Source organism: Danio aesculapii, chromosome 4 (genome assembly GCF_903798145.1).
Source record: "Danio aesculapii chromosome 4, fDanAes4.1, whole genome shotgun sequence".
NCBI lineage: Eukaryota > Metazoa > Chordata > Actinopteri > Cypriniformes > Danionidae > Danio > Danio aesculapii.
Window position 1 is genome coordinate 20834413 of NC_079438.1, and position 24723 is coordinate 20859135.

A 24723-nucleotide genomic window follows, 5' to 3' on the forward strand; every position below is an offset into this window, starting at 1 on the left:
TTTTGCACGTCCACTTATGTTGTTGTTCTCTTTTCTTTCAAGCCTCCTATACGTAATTGCAATCCTCCTCTGCAACTCACAAACAAGCCCCTGTCACTTAGAGACCAGGCAGCTGTGGGTGAGCGACAGTGGTTTGCCGCGACTGTACAGTGATCCGTACTCTGTGTTGTGGCCAGAGAAATCCCAGTTTGAATCCTGGTCACAGCAGCACGTACCTATTAACGGAAATCCATGCTGGGCTGAGTTTTCGTCACCTCAGGCCATGGCTGGATTTCTCACCCCAACCTCTGCTGTATCTAGTGTTGCCCACATCCGGCCAACAGAGCAGACAAGTCAAGGCCAGGTGTAGTTGTGGCCGAGAGGTTAAGGCGATGGACTCGAAATTTATTGGGGTCTCCCCGCGCAGGTTCGATCCCTGCCGACTACGTCGGTTGGTATTTCCACAAAGTCCACTTGCTTATTTTGCTCATTGCCCCCTAACGGAAATGCTGTTCACCTCTGAATCTCGCAATCAAACCAGTGTCCCTTAGTGTCCAGGTAGCTGCAGAGCTTATCGGTGAGCAAGCGGTGTGCCGTGATCGTATAGTGGTCAGTACTCTGCGTTGTGGCCGCAGCAACCCCGGTTCGAATCCGGGTCACGGCAGCGTGTTCCTGTTAACTGCGAGCAATGCTTGTGCCGCTTTTTACAACCTCAGGCCATTTATGCCCCAACTGTGCTGCGTTCACTGTTGCCCAAATTCAGCAGAAAAAGTCAATGGGCTGCCACCATGCGTAGTCGTGGCCGAGAGGTTAAGGCGATGGACTTGAAATCCATTGGGGTCTCCCCGCGCAGGTTCGAACCCTGCCGACTATGGAATAGCCAGCTGCTTTTGCTTTTTCTCTCTGTGAGAGGAACTGTGGCTTTTGCTCTGAATTCAGATCATCAGCTTGTGTGGAAAGAGTGCCCATGAAGTTAGCTGAGTGTGTTAGATTAGAGAGCTATGCTGTCCCTGCTTCTCAGAGATTGTACGGAAAAGTTGTACAAGAGCTAGTGCACCTTCCTCTACCCCTGTTGACCCTGTGCTTGGTTGCCACCTCAGTAGGAGAGAGAAAGCAGATGTCTGTAGTCGTCGCCGAGTGATTAAGGCGATGGACTAGAAATCCATTGGGGTTTCCCCGCGCAGGTTTGAATCCTGCCGACTACGTTGTTTTGCACGTCCACTTATGTTGTTGTTCTCTTTTCTTTCAAGCCTCCTATACGTAATTGCAATCCTCCTCTGCAACTCACAAACAAGCCCCTGTCACTTAGAGACCAGGCAGCTGTGGGTGAGCGACAGTGGTTTGCCGCGACTGTACAGTGATCCGTACTCTGTGTTGTGGCCAGAGAAATCCCAGTTTGAATCCTGGTCACAGCAGCACGTACCTATTAACGGAAATCCATGCTGGGCTGAGTTTTCGTCACCTCAGGCCATGGCTGGATTTCTCACCCCAACCTCTGCTGTATCTAGTGTTGCCCACATCCGGCCAACAGAGCAGACAAGTCAAGGCCAGGTGTAGTTGTGGCCGAGAGGTTAAGGCGATGGACTCGAAATTTATTGGGGTCTCCCCGCGCAGGTTCGAACCCTGCCGACTTTGTCGGTTGGTATTTCCACAAAGTCCACTTGCTTATTTTGCTCATTGCCCCATAACGGAAATGCCGTCCTCCTTTGAATCTCGCAAACAAACCAGTGTCCCTTAGTGTCCAGATAGCTGCAGAGCTTATCGGTGAGCGAGCGGTGTGCCGTGATCGTATAGTGGTCAGTACTCTGCGTTGTGGCCGCAGCAACCCTGGTTTGAATCCGGGTCACGGCAGCGTGTTCCTGTTAACTGCGAGCCATGCTTGTGCTGCTTTTTACAACCTCAGGCCATTTATGTCCCAACTGTGCTGCGTTCACTGTTGCCCAAATTCAGCAAAAAAAGTCAACAGGCTGCCCCCATGCGTAGTCATGGCCGAGAGGTTAAGGCGATGGACTCGAAATCCATTGGGGTCTTCCCGCGCAGGTTCGAACCCTGCCGACTACGGAACAGCCAGCTGCTTTTGCTTTTTCTCTCTGTGAGAGGAACTGTGGCTTTTGCGTTGTTTGGTTGTGGGCCTGCGTGTTTAATCCCCTATTAAATAATTCAAGTCCAGCAACTAGTCGCAATTTAGCTTTTTTTGTAGTCCCTACACTCTGATGTTGCCTAGAGAAACGTTCAATAAATCGACAGCAACATCTTGTACGGCTCATCAAGATTGGGATTTGATAGTTTTTTTCCAAGTCACCCAGTCCTTTTTGGCTGTCCCTTTGTGGCACATTTTCCCCACTCCATCTGCTTCCGGAGAGTTGCTTTATGCACAGCTCTTTTCAAGACTGATGCTAGCACAGTTCCAAAAGGCCCAGGCGAAATGTGCTTTTGGCCATGCTTTTGGACCATGGCTTTGGTAACACCTAATGACTTCAATGTCTTTCACGGTGCAGCTCAGCAGTGGCATGGCACAGCTCTGAAACGCCGTTTCCTGGAGGACGACTGCATCTGTTTTTTTTAAGAGGACGCAGGTCTGTGCTGTGATGAGAAAGTGTTGTCAGCCGGTAAGGATATAACTGCCTGAATGTAGATTATACTGGTTTTTAACAAGTTTTGATAAAGACGGCTGAGACTACACTTAGCCTCGGATAAGAAACAGATTATACTTTAAGTGTGTGTGTTCTATTTGATTGTGGATCCGTTTCACAGATCTGGAGTCAGCTCTAAACAGTCTAGTGGATGTCTGAAGTTTATGCTTGAGATATTGTTCAGAATTGTACGCACGCACCCCACGTGGAAATTTTCCTAGTCTATCTGTGTTTTATCCAATCAGGTTAGAACACCTATATGCGTGACGCAGTTAATGACCTTATGTAAGAGTAAAATTGTTATTGATTTGTGATTGTAAGCAGAGCGCCCTAGGAACTCATGGTGAGTGTTGAAGCTGGCTTCTGCTGATGTAACTGCAAACTATCTTCAGTAAACTTTATTTATTTATTTATTTAAATCTCTGACTCCGGCTCTTCTTTGTCTGACAGACTGGTCATTCTTTGGGTTAAACTGCATACCATCCCTACAAGCGACATCTATTGCTGGTGAGCTCTTGCTTGCTCTACATGTCATCGGGCAGCACGACCAATGCGCCAGGCAAGAGCACAATGGAAAAGTCAAGCTTCGTAGTCGTGGCTGAGTGGTAAAGGCGATGGACTAGAAATCCATTGGGGTCTCCCCGCGCAAGTTCGAATCCTGCCGACTACGTCCAGGCTGCCCGCAGGATTTAGTTTGCGACTTTCCTTGATTGTTTGCAACCCCAGTGTTTCTTCGCAAAAGGGATGTGCTGGTAGGGAAAAGCAACAAAAATAAAACCGCAGCGTGCGACTACTGACTGCCCTGGGGGCCCTCCATTTTCAAAGACGTATGACAGAGAGCGAGGCTGCAGTGGCTGTCCCGTAGCTCGCCGTGATCGTATTGTGGTTCGTACTCTGCGTTGTGGCCGCAGCAACCCCGGTTCTACAACAACCATAAACCCAACCTCACAGTAACCTGTTGTGTTTTAGCAACATCTACACCAACCACAAGTCCAAACCCCACCTCACGGTAAACTTTTGTGTACCGTAAAGGTCTGCGCCGACCACAACCCTAAACCTTGCCTACTTGCAAGGCACTGCCATGGAGCCCGGATAGCTCAGTCGGTAGAGCATCAGACTTTTAATCTGAGGGTCCAGGGTTCAAGTCCCTGCTTGGGCGTGTAAGGCTCTTCTTGCGGAGCCACAGCTTTTGCCAGTGAGCTATTGCTTGCTAAAAGTTTCATCTGGATGCACAACACGTGTACTAGGCATGAGGACATGGAGAGCACAGGCAGTCTTGTAGTTGTGCCCGAGTGGTTAAGGTGGTGCATTAGAAATCCATTGGGGTCCTGCAGACCACGTGCTCGTCCTCTTCCTTTTTAAACTTGCAACAGTCATCAAATGTTTGCAATTCCAGCGTTACTTGGGAAAAGCGTCATGCTGGTAGCAGGAGAAAAACAACAGCGTGTGCTCACTGAACCGAAAGGGGCAAATCAGAGGGAGAAACATGCCACACAGGGGCCACAACGGCTGTCCGGTAACTTGCCGTGAACGGATTGTGGTTAGTACTCTGCATTGTGGCCGCAGCAACCCCGCTTCGAATCAGGGTCACGGCAGGATTCCTTAAGGTGACATTGGCATCACACCTGCCTCTTGCCACCTGTTTTGTACAGCCCACTTTTCAGTGCACGCTGCTACTCTGACATGTCACAAGCGCTTAAATCTAAGCTAATCCTCCAGTGATCCCGGATAACTCAGTCGGTAGAGCGTCAGACTTTTCATCTGACGTTTCTGGGTTCAAGTCCCTGTTTGGGCGTGTAAGCCAACTTTTGTAGAGCGTAGAGGATTCGGATTTTTACCTTCCTATCCATCTCAGCATGAATCAACGTTTATCCTTTCCTTATCATCTTGTTTCTCATTATTTTTATATAATTATTTGATTATCTGAATGAGTAATTAACTTTGAATTGATTTTAACTAATGAATAAGTTAACACATTGCTTAATATAAGAACGTTCAGTGCGTTTGCCTGTCTCTTTATAACTTTTTCAGGAGCCACCAAACTAGGTCAGAGGTCACGGAGACCTTGAGTGGAGCTGAGGGCTGAGGACCGGAAGCAACTGTCTCCCTTGTTATTTCTAAGAGTTAATACTATCTAAAATGTCTTAAGGGATTTTGCTGTTTTTACGGTTAATTCTTTTAAAGTGATTCTACTTTTTATTCAAGATAGACTTTGTGTAGTAAGGATATAACAGCCTGAATGTAGATTATACCAGTTTTTAACCAGTTTTGATAAAGACGGCTGAGACTACACTCAGCCTCGGATAAGAAACAGATTATATTTAAGTGTGTGTGTTCTATTTGATTGTGGATCCGTTTCATAGGTCTGGAGTCAGCTCTAAACAGTCTAGTGTATGTCTGACGTTTATGCTTGGGATACTGTTCAGAATTGTACGCACGCACCCCACGTGGAAATTCCAACTGGAATTCTCAATGGAATCCTATAAAGAAATCCTATTGGAATCCTTTAGGAAAGGTTCCAAAATATGTTAGAAATTCCAATAGGATTTCTGTATAGGATTCCATTTAGAATTCCTATTTGTTTTTGGAACCTTAAAACCTAAAGGAATCCATCAGATTGTCTAATACGACTTATATGACAAGTATATGGGATTTTAATGGAATCCTAAATGTACACTTTTCTTTTGTATCTGTGACTGTCTTATGAAAAGTCACCTTGACACCTTAATTTTTGTGCAACCTATATTAGAGAACAGCATTAGTGCACAAACCTCTGAAAATATTGATTTAAAAAGGGCAACAAAATTATGTCCAGTTGTTTCAACATTGTTCAATTTGAATTCAGTTTTCATTATATGAGCAGATAAAAAATATTCACACACAAAGTTCTGAAAAATTACGCAAAATTGTGGTGTCTTTTTGTCATTTTGCACTTAATCAGTGCATTTTTGGGAGACTGGCTTTCTTATTTGGCTGGCTTCAACATTATATTTATTTTTCATGTAAACTGTCAGAGTTAAGAAAAAGAAACATATTTAGACCCAAACCACATCTAAGAGCAAAAGACCCACCACCCCCCCACCCCTCCAGCCACAGCACTCAGCAGTACCCAAACCAGCCATGGTTTGTTTAAAAATTTTAACTTTATATTTGATTTAAGATATGACTATAAACTGTTTAACAAAACTAATAACTCATAAAGCAAAAATTAAACTTGACTCCACATAACACACTGATTTAGATTTATAAATGTATAAATGTCTGAGCATAATTAATACTTAATTAATACCGTTTATGCAGACTTATTTTATTTGAATTTTTTTCTATCTGCCAAGTGACCAATACTCTGAGAAATAATTGACAATTTTGTTTTAATGCTAAATCTCAAGGCCTGACATAGTTTTAAAGTAGATAGCAAAGTCCTGAGTGTAATTATATAATTATATTTGCATACTTTTGTTTTTAACATCTTAAAATATGACAATATTTACAAAATATTTTTTTAGGGAAAAAAAACTTACCGATGATGTCAGAGACTTATTTGGAGTCCAGTTGTGGCTTAGCTGCTTTGTCTCTGAAGGCATTTGAACATTTGCCAGTGCAGCAGTGTGTACTAAAGGTGTTCCTTCCAAACACGGCTACTAAGAGATCTTTTGTGGCCATTTTAGGGTCAGTCTAATTCACATGGGCAAACTGTTCACCTGTGATTGAAGTATTGGGGCCAATTCTCACCTAAAAATAGTGATCAAAAAAACATTTTTAGAGCTGCTTCAATAGCAAAAGGTGAACCAACAAAACAACATTAGGCACTATGTTATACACAGTCTTTATGTAAGGTATAAATCACATACAGGCAGTCGTTATCGCAGAATAATGCCCAACAGACTTGTGATGCACTGTTTTATAAGACTGATCGGCTTTATTCTGCGAAAACAACCACCTGGAGATACTTTATCGCATTTGATCTAATTCTACGATCGAGAAAATCAAATTTGTATAACCATAACCCTGTAAGAAGTCTATAGTCTTTGGTACGTGCCTTTGATGTACCCCTTGGCCACATTGTCCCCCGATAATATCAACAGATTGGACTGTCTTAGCAACTGGCTAAATGTTAAGCAGGACTAAGCAAAATGATTTCTACTTTATAATTAATGTTCTCAACTCGCAGCAATACAACTTTACAATGAGTACAAATGTTTGTATTTAATACTTTATTATCATTTTCCATATCTGCAATGCCTGTATTTTGGATTTTTTTTTTTGCAGTCCACTTAGAATCCAGCATGGAAATCATTTTTGTTTGTTATTGGCACTAATTGTTTTGGAATTCAAATGGCTCTTACATGCCTGTGTTTTTATTTCTGTAATAAATATGACGTTTCGCAATTAATTATAATTAATTACAATAAAAAGTGTGATTAATTAGTTAATTTTTTAATCAGTTGACAGCTCTAGTTTTATTAACATTTATATCATAATATTATCAACATTAATATATTAATTTGACATTAAGTTTTGTTTTAAAACCCCGTTGGAAATGTCAGTTTGTGTTTAAATATTAAATATAATTTAAAATAAGACAAAAATTCAATGAAAACAATAAAACAAACTTTATTCTTCAGATAAAGAAACACACTTTTAGAAATTTGAAGAGAAAATGATTCTAAAGATCTTCAAGTAAATCAAAACACTAAACACTGTTTTGTTTATGTTCAACTTTGTTGATGGTGTAAATGTTCTATAACTAGTTTTCTCTAGCATTTATTGAAAGGTATGGTGCCAGGTACACTGACATCTTTTAACAGACTAAACTTTGTTTAGCAACACCTCAGAAACCACCTAGCAACCACATAGCAACACCTTAGCAACCACGTAGCAACCACCTAGCAACACCTTAGCAACCACCTAGCAACACCTTAGCAACCGCCTAGCAACCACCTAGCAACACCTTAGCAACCGCCTAGCAACACCTTAGCAACCGCCTAGCAACCACATAGCAACACCTTAGCAACAGCCTAGCAACACCTTAGCAACAGCCTAGCAACCACATAGCAACACCTTAGCAACCGCCTAGCAACACCTTAGCAACACCTTAGCAACCACCTAGCAACCGCCTAGCAACCACATAGCAACACCTTAGCAACCGCGTAGCAACCGCCTATCAACACCTTAGCAACCGCCTAGCAACCACTTAGCAACACCTTAGCAACCGTCTAGCAACCACCTAGCAACACCTTAGCAACCGCCTAGCAACCACCTAGCAACACCTTAGCAACCGCCTAGCAACCACCTAGCAACACCTTAGCAACCACTTAGCAACACCTTAGCAACCGCCTAGCAACCACCTAGCAACACCTTAGCAACCGCCTAGCAACCACATAGCAACACCTTAGCAACCACCTAGCAACACCTTAGCAACCACATAGCAACACCTTAGCAACCGCCTAGCAACACCTAGCAACCACTTAGCAACACCTTAGCAACCGCCTAGCAACCACCTAGCAACACCTTAGCAACCGCATGGCAACCACCTAGAAACACCTTAGCAACCGCCTAGCAACCACCTAGCAACACCTTAGCAACCGCCTAGCAACCACCTAGCAACACCTTAGCAACCGCCTAGCAACCACCTAGCAACACCTTAGCAACCGCGTAGCAACCACGTAGCAACACCTTAGCAAGCGCCTAGCAACCACCTAGCAACACCTTAGCAACCGCCTAGCAACCACCTAGCAACACCTTAGCAACCACATAGCAACACCTTAGCAACCGCCTAGCAACACCTTAGCAACCGCCTAGCAACCACCTAGCAACACCTTAGCAACTGCCTAGCAACCACCTAGCAACACCTTAGCAACCGCCTAGCAACCACCTAGCAACACCTTAGCAACCGCCTAGCAACCACATAGCAACACCTTAGCAACCACATAGCAACACCTTAGCAACCGCATAGCAACACCTTAGCAACCACCTAGCAACACCTTAGCAACCACCTAGCAACCGCATAGCAACCACCTAGCAACACCTTAGCAACCGCCTAGCAACACCTTAGCAACCACCTAGCAACACCTTAGCAACCGCCTAGCAACCACCTAGCAACACCTTAGCAACCACTTAGCAACACCTTAGCAACCACCTAGCAACACCTTAGCAACCGCCTAGCAACCACCTAGCAACACCTTAGCAACCACCTAGCAACCACCTAGCAACACCTTAGCAACCGCGTAGCAACCACCTAGCAACACCTTAGCAACCGCCTAGCAACACCTTAGCAACCACCTAGCAACACCTTAGCAACCACCTAGCAACACCTTAGCAACCGCCTAGCAACAGCCTAGCAACCATTTAGCAACACCTTAGCAACCACCTAGCAACACCTTAGCAACCGCCTAGCAACCACCTAGCAACACCTTAGCAACCACCTAGCAACACCTTAGCAACCACATAGCAACACCTTAGCAACCGCCTAGCAACACCTAGCAACCACTTAGCAACACCTTAGCAACCGCCTAGCAACCACCTAGCAACACCTTAGCAACCGCATGGCAACCACCTAGAAACACCTTAGCAACCGCCTAGCAACCACCTAGCAACACCTTAGCAACCGCCTAGCAACCACCTAGCAACACCTTAGCAACCGCGTAGCAACCACGTAGCAACACCTTAGCAAGCGCCTAGCAACCACCTAGCAACACCTTAGCAACCGCCTAGCAACCACCTAGCAACACCTTAGCAACCGCCTAGCAACACCTTAGCAACCACCTAGCAACACCTTAGCAACCACCTAGCAACACCTAGCAACTGCCTAGCAACACCTTAGCAACGGCCTAGCAACACCTTAGCAACCACGTAGCAACACCTTAGCAACCGCCTAGCAACCACCTAGCAACACCTTAGCAACCGCCTAGCAACCACCTAGCAACACCTTAGCAACCGCCTAGCAACACCTTAGCAACCACCTAGCAACACCTTAGCAACCACCTAGCAACACCTTAGCAACCGCCTAGCAACCACCTAGCAACTTCTTAGCAACCGCCTAGCAACACCTTAGCAACCACGTAGCAACACCTTAGCAACCGTCTAGCAACCACCTAGCAACACCTTAGCAACCGCCTAGCAACCACCTAGCAACACCTTAGCAACCGCGTAGCAACCGCCTAGCAACCACATAGCAACACCTTAGCAACCACATAGCAACACCTTAGCAACCGCATAGCAACACCTTAGCAACCGCCTAGCAACACCTTAGCAACCACGTAGCAACACCTTAGCAACCGCCTAGCAACCACCTAGCAACACCTTAGCAACCGCCTAGCAACCACCTAGCAACACCTTAGCAACCGCCTAGCAACACCTAAGCAACCGCCTAGCAACCACATAGCAACACCTTAGCAACAGCCTAGCAACACCTTAGCAACCGCCTAGCAACAGCCTAGCAACCGCATAGCAACACCTTAGCAACCGCCTAGCAGCACCTTAGCAACCGCCTAGCAACACCTTAGCAACCGCCTAGCAACAGCCTAGCAACCACCTAGCAACACCTTAGCAACCGCCTAGCAACCACCTGCAACACCTTAGTAACCGCCTAGCAACACCTTAGCAACCGCCTAGCAACCACTTAGCAACACCTTAGCAACCGGCTAGCAACCACCTAGCAACCACCTAGCAACACCTTAGCAACCACCTAGCAACTTCTTAGCAACCGCCTAGCAACCACCTAGCAACACCTTAGCAACCACCTAGCAACACCTTAGCAACCGCCTAGCAACCACCTAGCAACACCTTAGCAACCGCCTAGCAACACCTTAGCAACCGCCTAGCAACCACATAGCAACACCTTAGCAACAGCCTAGCAACACCTTAGCAACAGCCTAGCAACCACATAGCAACACCTTAGCAACCGCCTAGCAACACCTTAGCAACACCTTAGCAACCACCTAGCAACCGCCTAGCAACCACATAGCAACACCTTAGCAACCGCGTAGCAACCGCCTATCAACACCTTAGCAACCGCCTAGCAACCACTTAGCAACACCTTAGCAACCGCCTAGCAACCACCTAGCAACACCTTAGCAACCGCCTAGCAACCACCTAGCAACACCTTAGCAACCGCCTAGCAACCGCCTAGCAACCACCTAGCAACACCTTAGCAACCGCCTAGCAACCACCTAGCAACACCTTAGCAACCACCTAGCAACACCTTAGCAACCACATAGCAACACCTTAGCAACCGCCTAGCAACACCTAGCAACCACTTAGCAACACCTTAGCAACCGCCTAGCAACCACCTAGCAACACCTTAGCAACCGCATGGCAACCACCTAGAAACACCTTAGCAACCGCCTAGCAACCACCTAGCAACACCTTAGCAACCGCCTAGCAACCACCTAGAAACACCTTAGCAACCGCCTAGCAACCACCTAGCAACACCTTAGCAACCGCGTAGCAACCACGTAGCAACACCTTAGCAACCGCCTAGCAACCACCTAGCAACACCTTAGCAACCGCCTAGCAACCACCTAGCAACACCTTAGCAACCACATAGCAACACCTTAGCAACCGCCTAGCAACACCTTAGCAACCGCCTAGCAACTACCTAGCAACACCTTAGCAACTGCCTAGCAACCACCTAGCAACACCTTAGCAACCGCCTAGCAACCACCTAGCAACACCTTAGCAACCGCCTAGCAACCACATAGCAACACCTTAGCAACCACATAGCAACACCTTAGCAATCACATAGCAACACCTTAGCAACCACCTAGCAACACCTTAGCAACCACCTAGCAACCGCATAGCAACCACCTAGCAACACCTTAGCAACCGCCTAGCAACTCCTTAGCAACCACCTAGCAACACCTTAGCAACCGCCTAGCAACCACCTAGCAACACCTTAGCAACCACTTAGCAACACCTTAGCAACCACCTAGCAACACCTTAGCAACCGCCTAGCAACCACCTAGCAACACCTTAGCAACCGCCTAGCAACCACCTAGCAACACCTTAGCAACCGCGTAGCAACCACCTAGCAACACCTTAGCAACCGCCTAGCAACACCTTAGCAACCACCTAGCAACACCTTAGCAACCACCTAGCAACACCTTAGCAACCGCCTAGCAACAGCCTAGCAACCATTTAGCAACACCTTAGCAACCACCTAGCAACACCTTAGCAACCGCCTAGCAACCACCTAGCAACACCTTAGCAACCACCTAGCAACACCTTAGCAACCACATAGCAACACCTTAGCAACCGCCTAGCAACACCTAGCAACCACTTAGCAACACCTTAGCAACCGCCTAGCAACCACCTAGCAACACCTTAGCAACCGCATGGCAACCACCTAGAAACACCTTAGCAACCGCCTAGCAACCACCTAGCAACACCTTAGCAACCGCCTAGCAACCACCTAGCAACACCTTAGCAACCGCGTAGCAACCACGTAGCAACACCTTAGCAAGCGCCTAGCAACCACCTAGCAACACCTTAGCAACCGCCTAGCAACCACCTAGCAACACCTTAGCAACCGCCTAGCAACACCTAAGCAACCGCCTAGCAACCACATAGCAACACCTTAGCAACAGCCTAGCAACACCTTAGCAACCGCCTAGCAACAGCCTAGCAACCGCATAGCAACACCTTAGCAACCGCCTAGCAGCACCTTAGCAACCGCCTAGCAACACCTTAGCAACCGCCTAGCAACAGCCTAGCAACCACCTAGCAACACCTTAGCAACCGCCTAGCAACCACCTGCAACACCTTAGTAACCGCCTAGCAACACCTTAGCAACCGCCTAGCAACCACTTAGCAACACCTTAGCAACCGGCTAGCAACCACCTAGCAACCACCTAGCAACACCTTAGCAACCACCTAGCAACTTCTTAGCAACCGCCTAGCAACCACCTAGCAACACCTTAGCAACCACCTAGCAACACCTTAGCAACCGCCTAGCAACCACCTAGCAACACCTTAGCAACCGCCTAGCAACACCTTAGCAACCGCCTAGCAACCACATAGCAACACCTTAGCAACAGCCTAGCAACACCTTAGCAACAGCCTAGCAACCACATAGCAACACCTTAGCAACCGCCTAGCAACACCTTAGCAACACCTTAGCAACCACCTAGCAACCGCCTAGCAACCACATAGCAACACCTTAGCAACCGCGTAGCAACCGCCTATCAACACCTTAGCAACCGCCTAGCAACCACTTAGCAACACCTTAGCAACCGCCTAGCAACCACCTAGCAACACCTTAGCAACCGCCTAGCAACCACCTAGCAACACCTTAGCAACCGCCTAGCAACCGCCTAGCAACCACCTAGCAACACCTTAGCAACCGCCTAGCAACCACCTAGCAACACCTTAGCAACCACCTAGCAACACCTTAGCAACCACATAGCAACACCTTAGCAACCGCCTAGCAACACCTAGCAACCACTTAGCAACACCTTAGCAACCGCCTAGCAACCACCTAGCAACACCTTAGCAACCGCATGGCAACCACCTAGAAACACCTTAGCAACCGCCTAGCAACCACCTAGCAACACCTTAGCAACCGCCTAGCAACCACCTAGAAACACCTTAGCAACCGCCTAGCAACCACCTAGCAACACCTTAGCAACCGCGTAGCAACCACGTAGCAACACCTTAGCAAGCGCCTAGCAACCACCTAGCAACACCTTAGCAACCGCCTAGCAACCACCTAGCAACACCTTAGCAACCACATAGCAACACCTTAGCAACCGCCTAGCAACACCTTAGCAACCGCCTAGCAACCACCTAGCAACACCTTAGCAACTGCCTAGCAACCACCTAGCAACACCTTAGCAACCGCCTAGCAACCACCTAGCAACACCTTAGCAACCGCCTAGCAACCACATAGCAACACCTTAGCAACCACATAGCAACACCTTAGCAACCGCATAGCAACACCTTAGCAACCACCTAGCAACACCTTAGCAACCACCTAGCAACCGCATAGCAACCACCTAGCAACACCTTAGCAACCGCCTAGCAACACCTTAGCAACCACCTAGCAACACCTTAGCAACCGCCTAGCAACCACCTAGCAACACCTTAGCAACCACTTAGCAACACCTTAGCAACCACCTAGCAACACCTTAGCAACCGCCTAGCAACCACCTAGCAACACCTTAGCAACCGCCTAGCAACCACCTAGCAACACCTTAGCAACCGCGTAGCAACCACCTAGCAACACCTTAGCAACCGCCTAGCAACACCTTAGCAACCACCTAGCAACACCTTAGCAACCACCTAGCAACACCTTAGCAACCGCCTAGCAACAGCCTAGCAACCATTTAGCAACACCTTAGCAACCACCTAGCAACACCTTAGCAACCGCCTAGCAACCACCTAGCAACACCTTAGCAACCACCTAGCAACACCTTAGCAACCACATAGCAACACCTTAGCAACCGCCTAGCAACACCTAGCAACCACTTAGCAACACCTTAGCAACCGCCTAGCAACCACCTAGCAACACCTTAGCAACCGCATGGCAACCACCTAGAAACACCTTAGCAACCGCCTAGCAACCACCTAGCAACACCTTAGCAACCGCCTAGCAACCACCTAGCAACACCTTAGCAACCGCGTAGCAACCACGTAGCAACACCTTAGCAAGCGCCTAGCAACCACCTAGCAACACCTTAGCAACCGCCTAGCAACCACCTAGCAACACCTTAGCAACCGCCTAGCAACACCTTAGCAACCACCTAGCAACACCTTAGCAACCACCTAGCAACACCTAGCAACTGCCTAGCAACACCTTAGCAACGGCCTAGCAACACCTTAGCAACCACGTAGCAACACCTTAGCAACCGCCTAGCAACCACCTAGCAACACCTTAGCAACCGCCTAGCAACCACCTAGCAACACCTTAGCAACCGCCTAGCAACACCTTAGCAACCACCTAGCAACACCTTAGCAACCACCTAGCAACACCTTAGCAACCGCCTAGCAACCACCTAGCAACTTCTTAGCAACCGCCTAGCAACACCTTAGCAACCACGTAGCAACACCTTAGCAACCGTCTAGCAACCACCTAGCAACACCTTAGCAACCGCCTAGCAACCACCTAGCAACACCTTAGCAACCGCGTAGCAACCGCCTAGCAACCACATAGCAACACCTTAGCAACCACATAGCAACACCTTAGCAACCGCATAGCAACACCTTAGCAACCGCCTAGCAACACCTTAGCAACCACCTAGCAACACCTTAGCAACCGCCTAGCAACCACCTAGCAACACCTTAGCAACCGCCTAGCAACCACCTAGCAACACCTTAGCAACCGCCTAGCAACACCTAAGCAACCGCCTAGCAACCACATAGCAACACCTTAGCAACAGCCTAGCAACACCTTAGCAACCGCCTAGCAACAGCCTAGCAACCGCATAGCAACACCTTAGCAACCGCCTAGCAGCACCTTAGCAACCGCCTAGCAACACCTTAGCAACCGCCTAGCAACAGCCTAGCAACCACCTAGCAACACCTTAGCAACCGCCTAGCAACCACCTGCAACACCTTAGTAACCGCCTAGCAACACCTTAGCAACCGCCTAGCAACCACTTAGCAACACCTTAGCAACCGGCTAGCAACCACCTAGCAACCACCTAGCAACACCTTAGCAACCACCTAGCAACTTCTTAGCAACCGCCTAGCAACCACCTAGCAACACCTTAGCAACCGCCTAGCAACCACCTAGCAACATCTTAGCAACCGCCTGGCAACCACATAGCAACACCTTAGCAACCACATAGCAACACCTTAGCAACCGCCTAGCAACACCTTAGCAACCGCCTAGCAACCACCTAGCAACACCTTAGCAACCGCGTAGCAACCACGTAGCAACACCTTAGCAACTGCCTAGCAACCACCTAGCAACACCTTAGCAACCGCCTAGCAACCACCTAGCAACACCTTAGCAACCACATAGCAACACCTTAGCAACAGCCTAGCAACACCTTAGCAACCGCCTAGCAACCACCTAGCAACACCTTAGCAACCGCGTAGCAACCACCTAGAAACACCTTAGCAACCGCCTAGCAACACCTTAGCAACCGCCTAGCAACCACCTAGCAACACCTTAGCAACCACATAGCAACACCTTAGCAACCACCTAGCAACACCTTAGCAACCGCCTAGCAACCACATAGCAACACCTTAGCAACCGCCTAGCAACACCTTAGCAACCACCTAGCAACACCTTAGCAACCATCTAGCAACACCTTAGCAACCACCTAGCAACCGCATAGCAACCACCTAGCAACACCTTAGCAACCGCCTAGCAACTCCTTAGCAACCACCTAGCAACACCTTAGCAACCGCCTAGCAACCACCTAGCAACACCTTAGCAACCACCTAGCAACTCCTTAGCAACCACCTAGCAACACCTTAGCAACAGCCTAGCAACCACCTAGCAACACCTTATAAACCGCCTAGCAACCACCTAGCAACACCTTATAAACCGCCTAGCAACCACCTAGCAACACCTTAGCAACCACCTAGCAACCGCCTAGCAACACCTTAGCAACCATCTAGCAACACCTTAGCAACCGCATAGCAACCACTTAGCAACACCTTAGCAACCGCCTAGCAACTCCTTAGCAACCACCTAGCAACACCTTAGCAACTGCCTAGCAACCACCTAGCAACCACTTAGCAACCGCCTAGCAACATATATATATATATATATATATATATATATATATATATATATATATATATATATATATATACACACACACACACACACACACACACACACACAATGGTTTCAGTTAAAAATATGTTGATCCCACCAATTCGTTGTCCTTTTTTCTTCCTTAATCTCCTCATGCTTCTCACACATACACTTCGCAGTTTTGTGGACATCTCAGACAGAGTTGCACTATTATTTGAGATGCCATCTAACATCATATCCACTTGTCGCATATGGAGACGTTGTGAAAATCTAAATACTGCAATGTTGTATTACTGTAAAAACACAGAGTGGAAAAAAATGTCTATGCAGAATACTAGAGGACGGGCTACTAGAGATCATGCATGGGAATAGGAAAATATGGACTTTGTCCTTACACTTTTCCTAATTCGTCCACATGACTTCTTGCACTGCCTGCAAATGAGTAGTAAAGTTCTTCATCAAAAATGTATTACCTTTGGCAATGCAAAACAAATAAATAATTCAATAAATAAATATACAAATTACAATAATACAATAATAAACTGTGCAGGACATTGGCCCTCCAGGACTGAGTTTGCCCACCCCTGCTCTACTGTATAGTGTTAACATATGGCAACATGATGTTTATGTTAATTTCTTTAAGACCAACATTATTATTATTATTATTATTATTATTATTATTATTTGTTGTAAAGAGAAGACCTAAGTGTAGCCAATGATGTGCTTTGGTTAAGTCACATGACATGCTGTGTTTTTCTGTAGCGTGATTTCTGACAGACTGGCGTTTATTATGAGGAGTTGCTAAATGCAAATGTAAACGTCAAAAAAACAAAGGATCAAATTATGTCAGATCCACAAAATAAATCTGAAACATCACCTCCAGTACGTCATGATGACATATCCACAACTCAAATTTATTTGAATCAAATTAGTTTTTTTGTAAATCCATCAACTGTATGTGTTACCAAATGGCAACACTGTGCAATAGTGGAATGTGCAATATTGCAATGGGTTAGCTAGCTAGCAAGGTCAGCTGTGAACTATTAATTTGTAACAATAACAACATGAATGCTAGTAATATAATGTTGATTAGTCATGTGTTAATGGCATTTGCATTATGGATAAAATCTAGTTTTCATGGCAATACTACTTTTGAATAGATATGAATACAGGGAACAGTGTATTAGCGAGCACCACCATGTTCTATGGTAAGTGAAAGAAGTAAAGGAAAGAACTGTCTCTTTCTGCAGATGAAAATGAGGGTGAGATGGGTTTTAGTGACCATGAGAATGATGCAGAATGGACATCTGATAGAGACAGTTCAGGTAAGTTAGCTCAGAGGCAGATAAGACAGGTGTAGTATAGTACATAGTAGAATATATAAATATAGTTAGCTAGTAGTATCTGGATATACCAGACTTGTTATTTATTTGTTATAATATTAAAGGGCACCTATGGTAAAAAAAGTCTACTTTTCAAGCTTTTTGGACAGACATGTGTGCATGTATGGTGTATAGACCGTCATATTGGGGTGATATAAGCACACCCAGTGCTTTTTTTTCAATTTAACAACATAAAAACGATGGAGCAATTGGAGCGGTTTTCAGACAGACCGCAACTTTACGTAGGAGAGCGGTCCCCCCGCCCACCAATATTGATTGACAGGCGCGTCATCATATCCTCAGTTTGTTGATTCACGTCCGCCATTTTCAGCGTGAGTCAAAGCGATATCACTAAAGGAACACGCTAGCTCTATTTTAGATGCAAGGCTCATTGGGCTCAACACAAGAGCAATATTCTCCACATTATCGCTCTAATCGGAATTATTGGTTGTATCTTTAGGTAGGTTTGCAAACATGTGTACTTCTCATCGAGTCTACCTTATACTTCAGCCGTTTGTATTTCTCGCGATCCCAGAAGCTCCCTGTGATCTTAACTAGGTGCTGCTACACCTGACGCTGCGCCATGCGTTTTAGAATTCTAAACATAGGTTTCTATCAGGGTACACACAACGGCGCGACGATTCGGGAAACTTCATGTTTCTGCCCTGCCACAGAGAGTGTCTGGTGTGCCGTGTCGCGGCTTCTAGCGATGCATCCGGTGCCTCAGTCAAAGTTAATTCAGTGTGCATGGTTATTAGTTTCTGTGTACAAGCTCGGCACTTGAAACTAGCACACAGTTGGCTGTAAAACTGTACAAAGACACATATGATTTTGTACTCTCTGCTTGGTCTGTGTCCGAGTCATACATGTACGACTGATTGCTAAACCTCTCACTCCTGCTCCTTCTCTCAGTCTGCCCAAACACAGAGCGGGTGAGCTCATGGCTCCGCCCCCTTGTTAAATTGGGCAGGAAGCCGAAACAAATTTACATGTGAAGCAACACACCCATAAATCAGCGAACTGTGGACACGCCCCCAACATGACACTTTTTAACACATTATAATAAAAAAATCTGAATTGTGTTTTAAACTGAACCTAAACTGGCACACTCAGAAGAACCATAATATTAATATTAAATCATAAAAAATAGGTAAACTATGTGCCCTTTAAAGTAAAATAACTGTCTACTGAAAGTTAGGTTAAATGCAACAAATAGTTAATTGAACACTCTTAGATTGTACCTAACCCTAATTTTATATTTGATTAAAGTTCATGTTAAAATATCTTGCGTTGCTACTTATAGGCATCTGAATGTTTACTCAAAGTCTATTCATAAACTGGATAACAACTACATGCAGACAATAACAACAAACATCTTGGTGGTCAATGTTCTGAAAACTTGTTGAGGATTTGTTGCATATCTACTGATACACTGTTGAACATCTACAACCTAAATTGGTAACACTTATCTTACCGAAAGTTTAATAAATGTTTACATGCTGTAGATATTGTGTTGATTGCCTAAGAACATTTAAAGACAATCTACAGATACTATCCAGATGAAAGTAAACAGATAAGAACTTGAAAAGTAACTTACGGTCAGCAGACTATCTTTTCGTTGGCATCTTGTTGAAGGCATACAAAAAATCCATGACAAATGATTGGCGAAATGGCCCAGTGGCCAAGGGATAAGGCATCAACCTCCAGGGCTTGGGATTGTTGGTTCAAGTCCCATCTGGGTTGTCTTTGAAGGTCTCACTTCAATTTGGGAGCAATGTTTGGTGGATGAAACACGGTAGCTGTGAAAACCTTCTTGAGATGTGTTTGCATGTCATTAACTTCCTGCATTGCCATGCATATTACCTCTTATGACTAAAAGGGTAACGAGATACCTAACGCGAAAGGCCATTTTGAATCCTGCATGGTGCCTACAGAGAAGAGACTGTGTACAAAGACAAAATGGTGCTTACATATAAAGCTGGTGGGTTGTTCAAGATCCATAAACAAATCTAACAACCGAATCATTGCCGCTCCTTTTTTTGTCTGTATAAGTGTACATGTTAGACTGATTTAGATCAGAAGTCCACTAAATGTTCATTAAGTAAAGTCACAGCAAAAGCTGCTACAATTAACATAAAAACACCTTGGATAGCACAGCACCGCTGCTTTTTCTATGACTGTCGTAGGGCTCGTCCGGGATTTGAACCCGGGATCTCTCGCACCCAAAGCCAGAAAAATACCCCCGAACCAAAGAACCCTGTAGAAGCAGTCTGCAGTGCCACAAAAAATCTGTGAGACCGATCCACTCTACTCTTTGTTCATGTTGTTTTTGTTACGTGTGTCAGCAACTCCCTGGAGGCATATTACAGTTCATAGTAAGTATAAAACAGTCCAGTGGCCTAATGGATAAGGCACCAGCATTTGAAGCTGGGGATTGTGGGTTTAAAGTACCAACTGGGTTGTCTTTGATGCAGTTCTTTTTAAGTTGACTGTGCAAGACAATCCAGTATTACCTTTAAAAAGCTAGGTTCATACCCTTAGGTCAAAAAGACATGACAATGGAAAACTCCTCAGAGAAGCTGTTTTGTCATTAGGTGTACACATCAGATCGTCTGAATGCAATATGGCATAGGGATCCTAAAGAACTGTTTTCTGAGTAACAAGAACTTCCTGAGCCATACATCAGAGATGACAAAGGCTAGTGTTGACCCAGTGGCCTAATGGATAAGGCATCAGCCTTCGAAGCTGGGGATTGTGGGTTTAAAGTACCAACTGGGTTGTCTTTGATGCAGTTCCTTTTAAGTTGACTGTGCAAGACAATCCAGTGTTACCCTCAAAAGCTAGGTTCATACCCTTAGGTCAAAACGACATGACAATGGAAAACTCCTCAGAGAAGCTGTTTTGTCATTAGGTGTACACACCAGATCGTCTGAATGCAATATGGCATAGGGATCCTAAAGTACTGTCTTTCTGAGTTACAAGAACTTCCTGAGCCATACATCAGATATGACAAAAGCTAGTGTTGACCCAGTGGCCTAATGGATAAGGCATCAGCCTTCGAAGCTGGGGATTGTGGGTTCAAGTCCCATCTGGGTTGTCTTTGTTGGGTTAAATTTAAGTTGTGTGAAACAATTCCGACTGGTATTCTCAAAACTTAGGCGTGATGTTCTGAGGACAATGGTTAGCTTCGAATTCTTAGACTTGCTGCACACTTCAAATAAAGATTCACCCAATCTTGCTTGAATCTCACTGTCACGTAACAAACCTAAAAGGTTCCGCTAAGCTATGGTAATGGAGATCTTGACTTCAAATACCTCGTGGCTTTCAACTAATGGTCTCTTGTTATGTGGATGATGATGAAATGCAAACAAGAAAATAGCTGCAGAAAGGTTGTGATTTCAAGTTAATGAGAGTGGCCTTGTCTGGAATTTGAAACTCAAGACCAGTCACACCATACGCGAGAACCATACCCCAGGACCAATGAGACACGAATGTGGATGATTGCACAAAGAAAATGTTTGACCATTAGTTGCACACATCTTATTTGACGGAATGCAAACTGGCATCCAGATCCTAAAGTGCAGTTTTCCATGCGTTGGCATCTTGTTGAAGGCATACAAAAGATCCATGACAAATGATTGGCGAAATGGCCCAGTGGCCTAATGGATAAGGCATCAACCTTCGGGGCTTGGAATTGTTGGTTCAAGTCCAATCTGGGTTGTCTTTGAAAGTCTCACCTCAATTTGGGAGCAATGTTTGGTGGATGAAACACGGTAGCTGTGAAAACCTTCTTGAGATGTGTTTGCATGTCATTAACTTCCTGCATTGCCATGCATATTACCTGTTATGACTAAAAGGGAAACGAGATACCTAACGCGAAAGGCCATTTTGAATCCTGCATGGTGCCTACAGAGAAGAGACTGTGTACAAAGCAAAAAAATGGTGCTTACATATAAAGCTGGTGGGTTGTTCAAGATCCATAAACAAATCTAACAACCGAATAATTGCCGCTCCTTTTTTTGTCTGTATAATTGTACATGTTAGACTGATTTAGATCAGAAGTCCACTAAATGTTCATTCACTAAAGTCACAGCAAAAGCTGCTAAAATTAACACAGAAACACCATAGATAGCACAGCACCACTGCTTTTCTATGACAGTCGTAGGGCTCGTCCGGGATTTGAACCCGGGACCTCTCGCACCCTAAGCGAGAATCATACCCCTAGACCAACGAGCCCTGTAGAAGGAACCTGCAGTGCCACAAGAAATTCTGTGAGACCAATCCAATCTACTCTTTGTTCATGTTGTTTTTGTTACGTGTGTCAGCAACTCTCTGGAGGCATATTACAGTTCACAGTAAGTATAAAAACAGTCCAGTGGCCTAATGGATAAGGCACCAGCCTTCGAAGCTGGGGATTGTGGGTTTAAAGTACCAACTAGGTTGTCTTTGATGCAGTTCCTTTTAAGTTGACTGTGCAAGACAATCCAGTGTTACCCTCAAAAGCTAGGTTCATACCCTTAGGTCAAAACGACATGACAATGGAAAACTCCTCAGAGAAGCTGTTTTGTCATTAGGTGTACACACCAGATCGTCTGAATGCAATATGGCATAGGGATCCTAAAGTACTGTCTTTCTGAGTTACAAGAACTTCCTGAGCCATACATCAGATATGACAAAGGCTAGTGTTGACCCAGTGGCCTAATGGATAAGGCATCAGCCTTCGAAGCTGGGGATTGTGGGTTCAAGTCCCATCTGGGTTGTCTTTGTTGGGTTAAATTTAAGTTGTGTGAAACAATTCCGACTGGTATTCTCAAAACTTAGGCGTGATGTTCTGAGGACAATAGTTAGCTTCGAATTCTTAGACTTGCTGCACACTTCAAATAAAGATTCACCCAATCTTGCTTGAATCTCACTGTCACGTTACAAACCTAAAAGGTTCCGCTAAGCTATGGTAATGGAGATCTTGACTTCAAATACCTCGTGGCTTTCAACTAATGGTCTCTTGTTATGTGGATGATGATGAAATGCAAACAAGAAAATAGCTGCAGAAAGGTTGTGATTTCAAGTTAATGAGAGTGGCCTTGTCTGGAATTTGAAACTCAAGACCAGTCACACCATACGCGAGAACCATACCCCAGGACCAATGAGACACGAATGTGGATGATTGCACAAAGAAAATGTTTGACCATTAGTTGCACACATCTTATTTGACGGAATGCAAACTGGCATCCAGATCCTAAAGTGCAGTTTTCCATGCGTTGGCATCTTGTTGAAGGCATACAAAAGATCCATGACAAATGATTGGCGAAATGGCCCAGTGGCCTAATGGATAAGGCATCAACCTTCGGGGCTTGGAATTGTTGGTTCAAGTCCAATCTGGGTTGTCTTTGAAAGTCTCACCTCAATTTGGGAGCAATGTTTGGTGGATGAAACACGGTAGCTGTGAAAACCTTCTTGAGATGTGTTTGCATGTCATTAACTTCCTGCATTGCCATGCATATTACCTGTTATGACTAAAAGGGAAACGAGATACCTAACGCGAAAGGCCATTTTGAATCCTGCATGGTGCCTACAGAGAAGAGACTGTGTACAAAGCAAAAAAATGGTGCTTACATATAAAGCTGGTGGGTTGTTCAAGATCCATAAACAAATCTAACAACCGAATCATTGCCGCTCCTTTTTTTGTCTGTATAAGTGTACATGTTAGACTGATTTAGATCAGAAGTCCACTAAATGTTCATTCACTAAAGTCACAGCAAAAGCTGCTAAAATTAACACAGAAACACCATAGATAGCACAGCACCACTGCTTTTCTATGACAGTCGTAGGGCTCGTCCGGGATTTGAACCCGGGACCTCTCGCACCCTAAGCGAGAATCATACCCCTAGACCAACGAGCCCTGTAGAAGGAACCTGCAGTGCCACAAGAAATTCTGTGAGACCAATCCAATCTACTCTTTGTTCATGTTGTTTTTGTTACGTGTGTCAGCAACTCTCTGGAGGCATATTACAGTTCACAGTAAGTATAAAAACAGTCCAGTGGCCTAATGGATAAGGCACCAGCCTTCGAAGCTGGGGATTGTGGGTTTAAAGTACCAACTAGGTTGTCTTTGATGCAGTTCCTTTTAAGTTGACTGTGCAAGACAATCCAGTGTTACCCTCAAAAGCTAGGTTCATACCCTTAGGTCAAAACGACATGACAATGGAAAACTCCTCAGAGAAGCTGTTTTGTCATTAGGTGTACACACCAGATCGTCTGAATGCAATATGGCATAGGGATCCTAAAGTACTGTCTTTCTGAGTTACAAGAACTTCCTGAGCCATACATCAGATATGACAAAGGCTAGTGTTGACCCAGTGGCCTAATGGATAAGGCATCAGCCTTCGAAGCTGGGGATTGTGGGTTCAAGTCCCATCTGGGTTGTCTTTGTTGGGTTAAATTTAAGTTGTGTGAAACAATTCCGACTGGTATTCTCAAAACTTAGGCGTGATGATTCTGAGGACAATAGTTAGCTTCGAATTCTTAGACTTGCTGCACACTTCAAATAAAGATTCACCCAATCTTGCTTGAATCTCACTGTCACGTTACAAACCTAAAAGGTTCCGCTAAGCTATGGTAATGGAGATCTTGACTTCAAATACCTCGTGGCTTTCAACTAATGGTCTCTTGTTATGTGGATGATGATGAAATGCAAACAAGAAAATAGCTGCAGAAAGGTTGTGATTTCAAGTTAATGAGAGTGGCCTTGTCTGGAATTTGAAACTCAAGACCAGTCACACCATACGCGAGAACCATACCCCAGGACCAATGAGACACGAATGTGGATGATTGCACAAAGAAAATGTTTGACCATTAGTTGCACACATCTTATTTGACGGAATGCAAACTGGCATCCAGATCCTAAAGTGCAGTTTTCCATGCGTTGGCATCTTGTTGAAGGCATACAAAAGATCCATGACAAATGATTGGCGAAATGGCCCAGTGGCCTAATGGATAAGGCATCAACCTTCGGGGCTTG

At 45.3% G+C, this 24723-nt stretch overlaps 11 non-coding genes and 1 pseudogene across 11 annotated transcripts; 10 read left to right on the forward strand and 2 right to left on the reverse strand.

Annotated features, from left to right (window-relative positions):
* LOC130222237 (oocyte zinc finger protein XlCOF6-like) overlaps window positions 1-24723 on the forward strand; it is a 314140-nt pseudogene that overhangs the window by 169796 nt on the left and 119621 nt on the right.
* On the forward strand, window positions 346-427 carry trnas-cga (transfer RNA serine (anticodon CGA)). The gene has a single exon. It is a non-coding gene; the product is annotated as a tRNA-Ser (tRNA).
* On the forward strand, window positions 572-643 carry trnah-gug (transfer RNA histidin (anticodon GUG)). Its single transcript has one exon. It is a non-coding gene; the product is annotated as a tRNA-His (tRNA).
* trnas-uga (transfer RNA serine (anticodon UGA)) lies at window positions 772-853 on the forward strand. Its single transcript has one exon. It is a non-coding gene; the product is annotated as a tRNA-Ser (tRNA).
* Window positions 1533-1614, forward strand: trnas-cga (transfer RNA serine (anticodon CGA)). The gene has a single exon. It is a non-coding gene; the product is annotated as a tRNA-Ser (tRNA).
* Window positions 1959-2040, forward strand: trnas-cga (transfer RNA serine (anticodon CGA)). The gene has a single exon. It is a non-coding gene; the product is annotated as a tRNA-Ser (tRNA).
* trnak-uuu (transfer RNA lysine (anticodon UUU)) lies at window positions 3699-3771 on the forward strand. The gene has a single exon. It is a non-coding gene; the product is annotated as a tRNA-Lys (tRNA).
* Window positions 20730-20802, forward strand: trnar-ucg (transfer RNA arginine (anticodon UCG)). Its single transcript has one exon. It is a non-coding gene; the product is annotated as a tRNA-Arg (tRNA).
* On the reverse strand, window positions 21870-21941 carry trnap-agg (transfer RNA proline (anticodon AGG)). The gene has a single exon. It is a non-coding gene; the product is annotated as a tRNA-Pro (tRNA).
* trnar-ucg (transfer RNA arginine (anticodon UCG)) lies at window positions 22393-22465 on the forward strand. The gene has a single exon. It is a non-coding gene; the product is annotated as a tRNA-Arg (tRNA).
* On the reverse strand, window positions 23533-23604 carry trnap-agg (transfer RNA proline (anticodon AGG)). Its single transcript has one exon. It is a non-coding gene; the product is annotated as a tRNA-Pro (tRNA).
* Window positions 24056-24128, forward strand: trnar-ucg (transfer RNA arginine (anticodon UCG)). The gene has a single exon. It is a non-coding gene; the product is annotated as a tRNA-Arg (tRNA).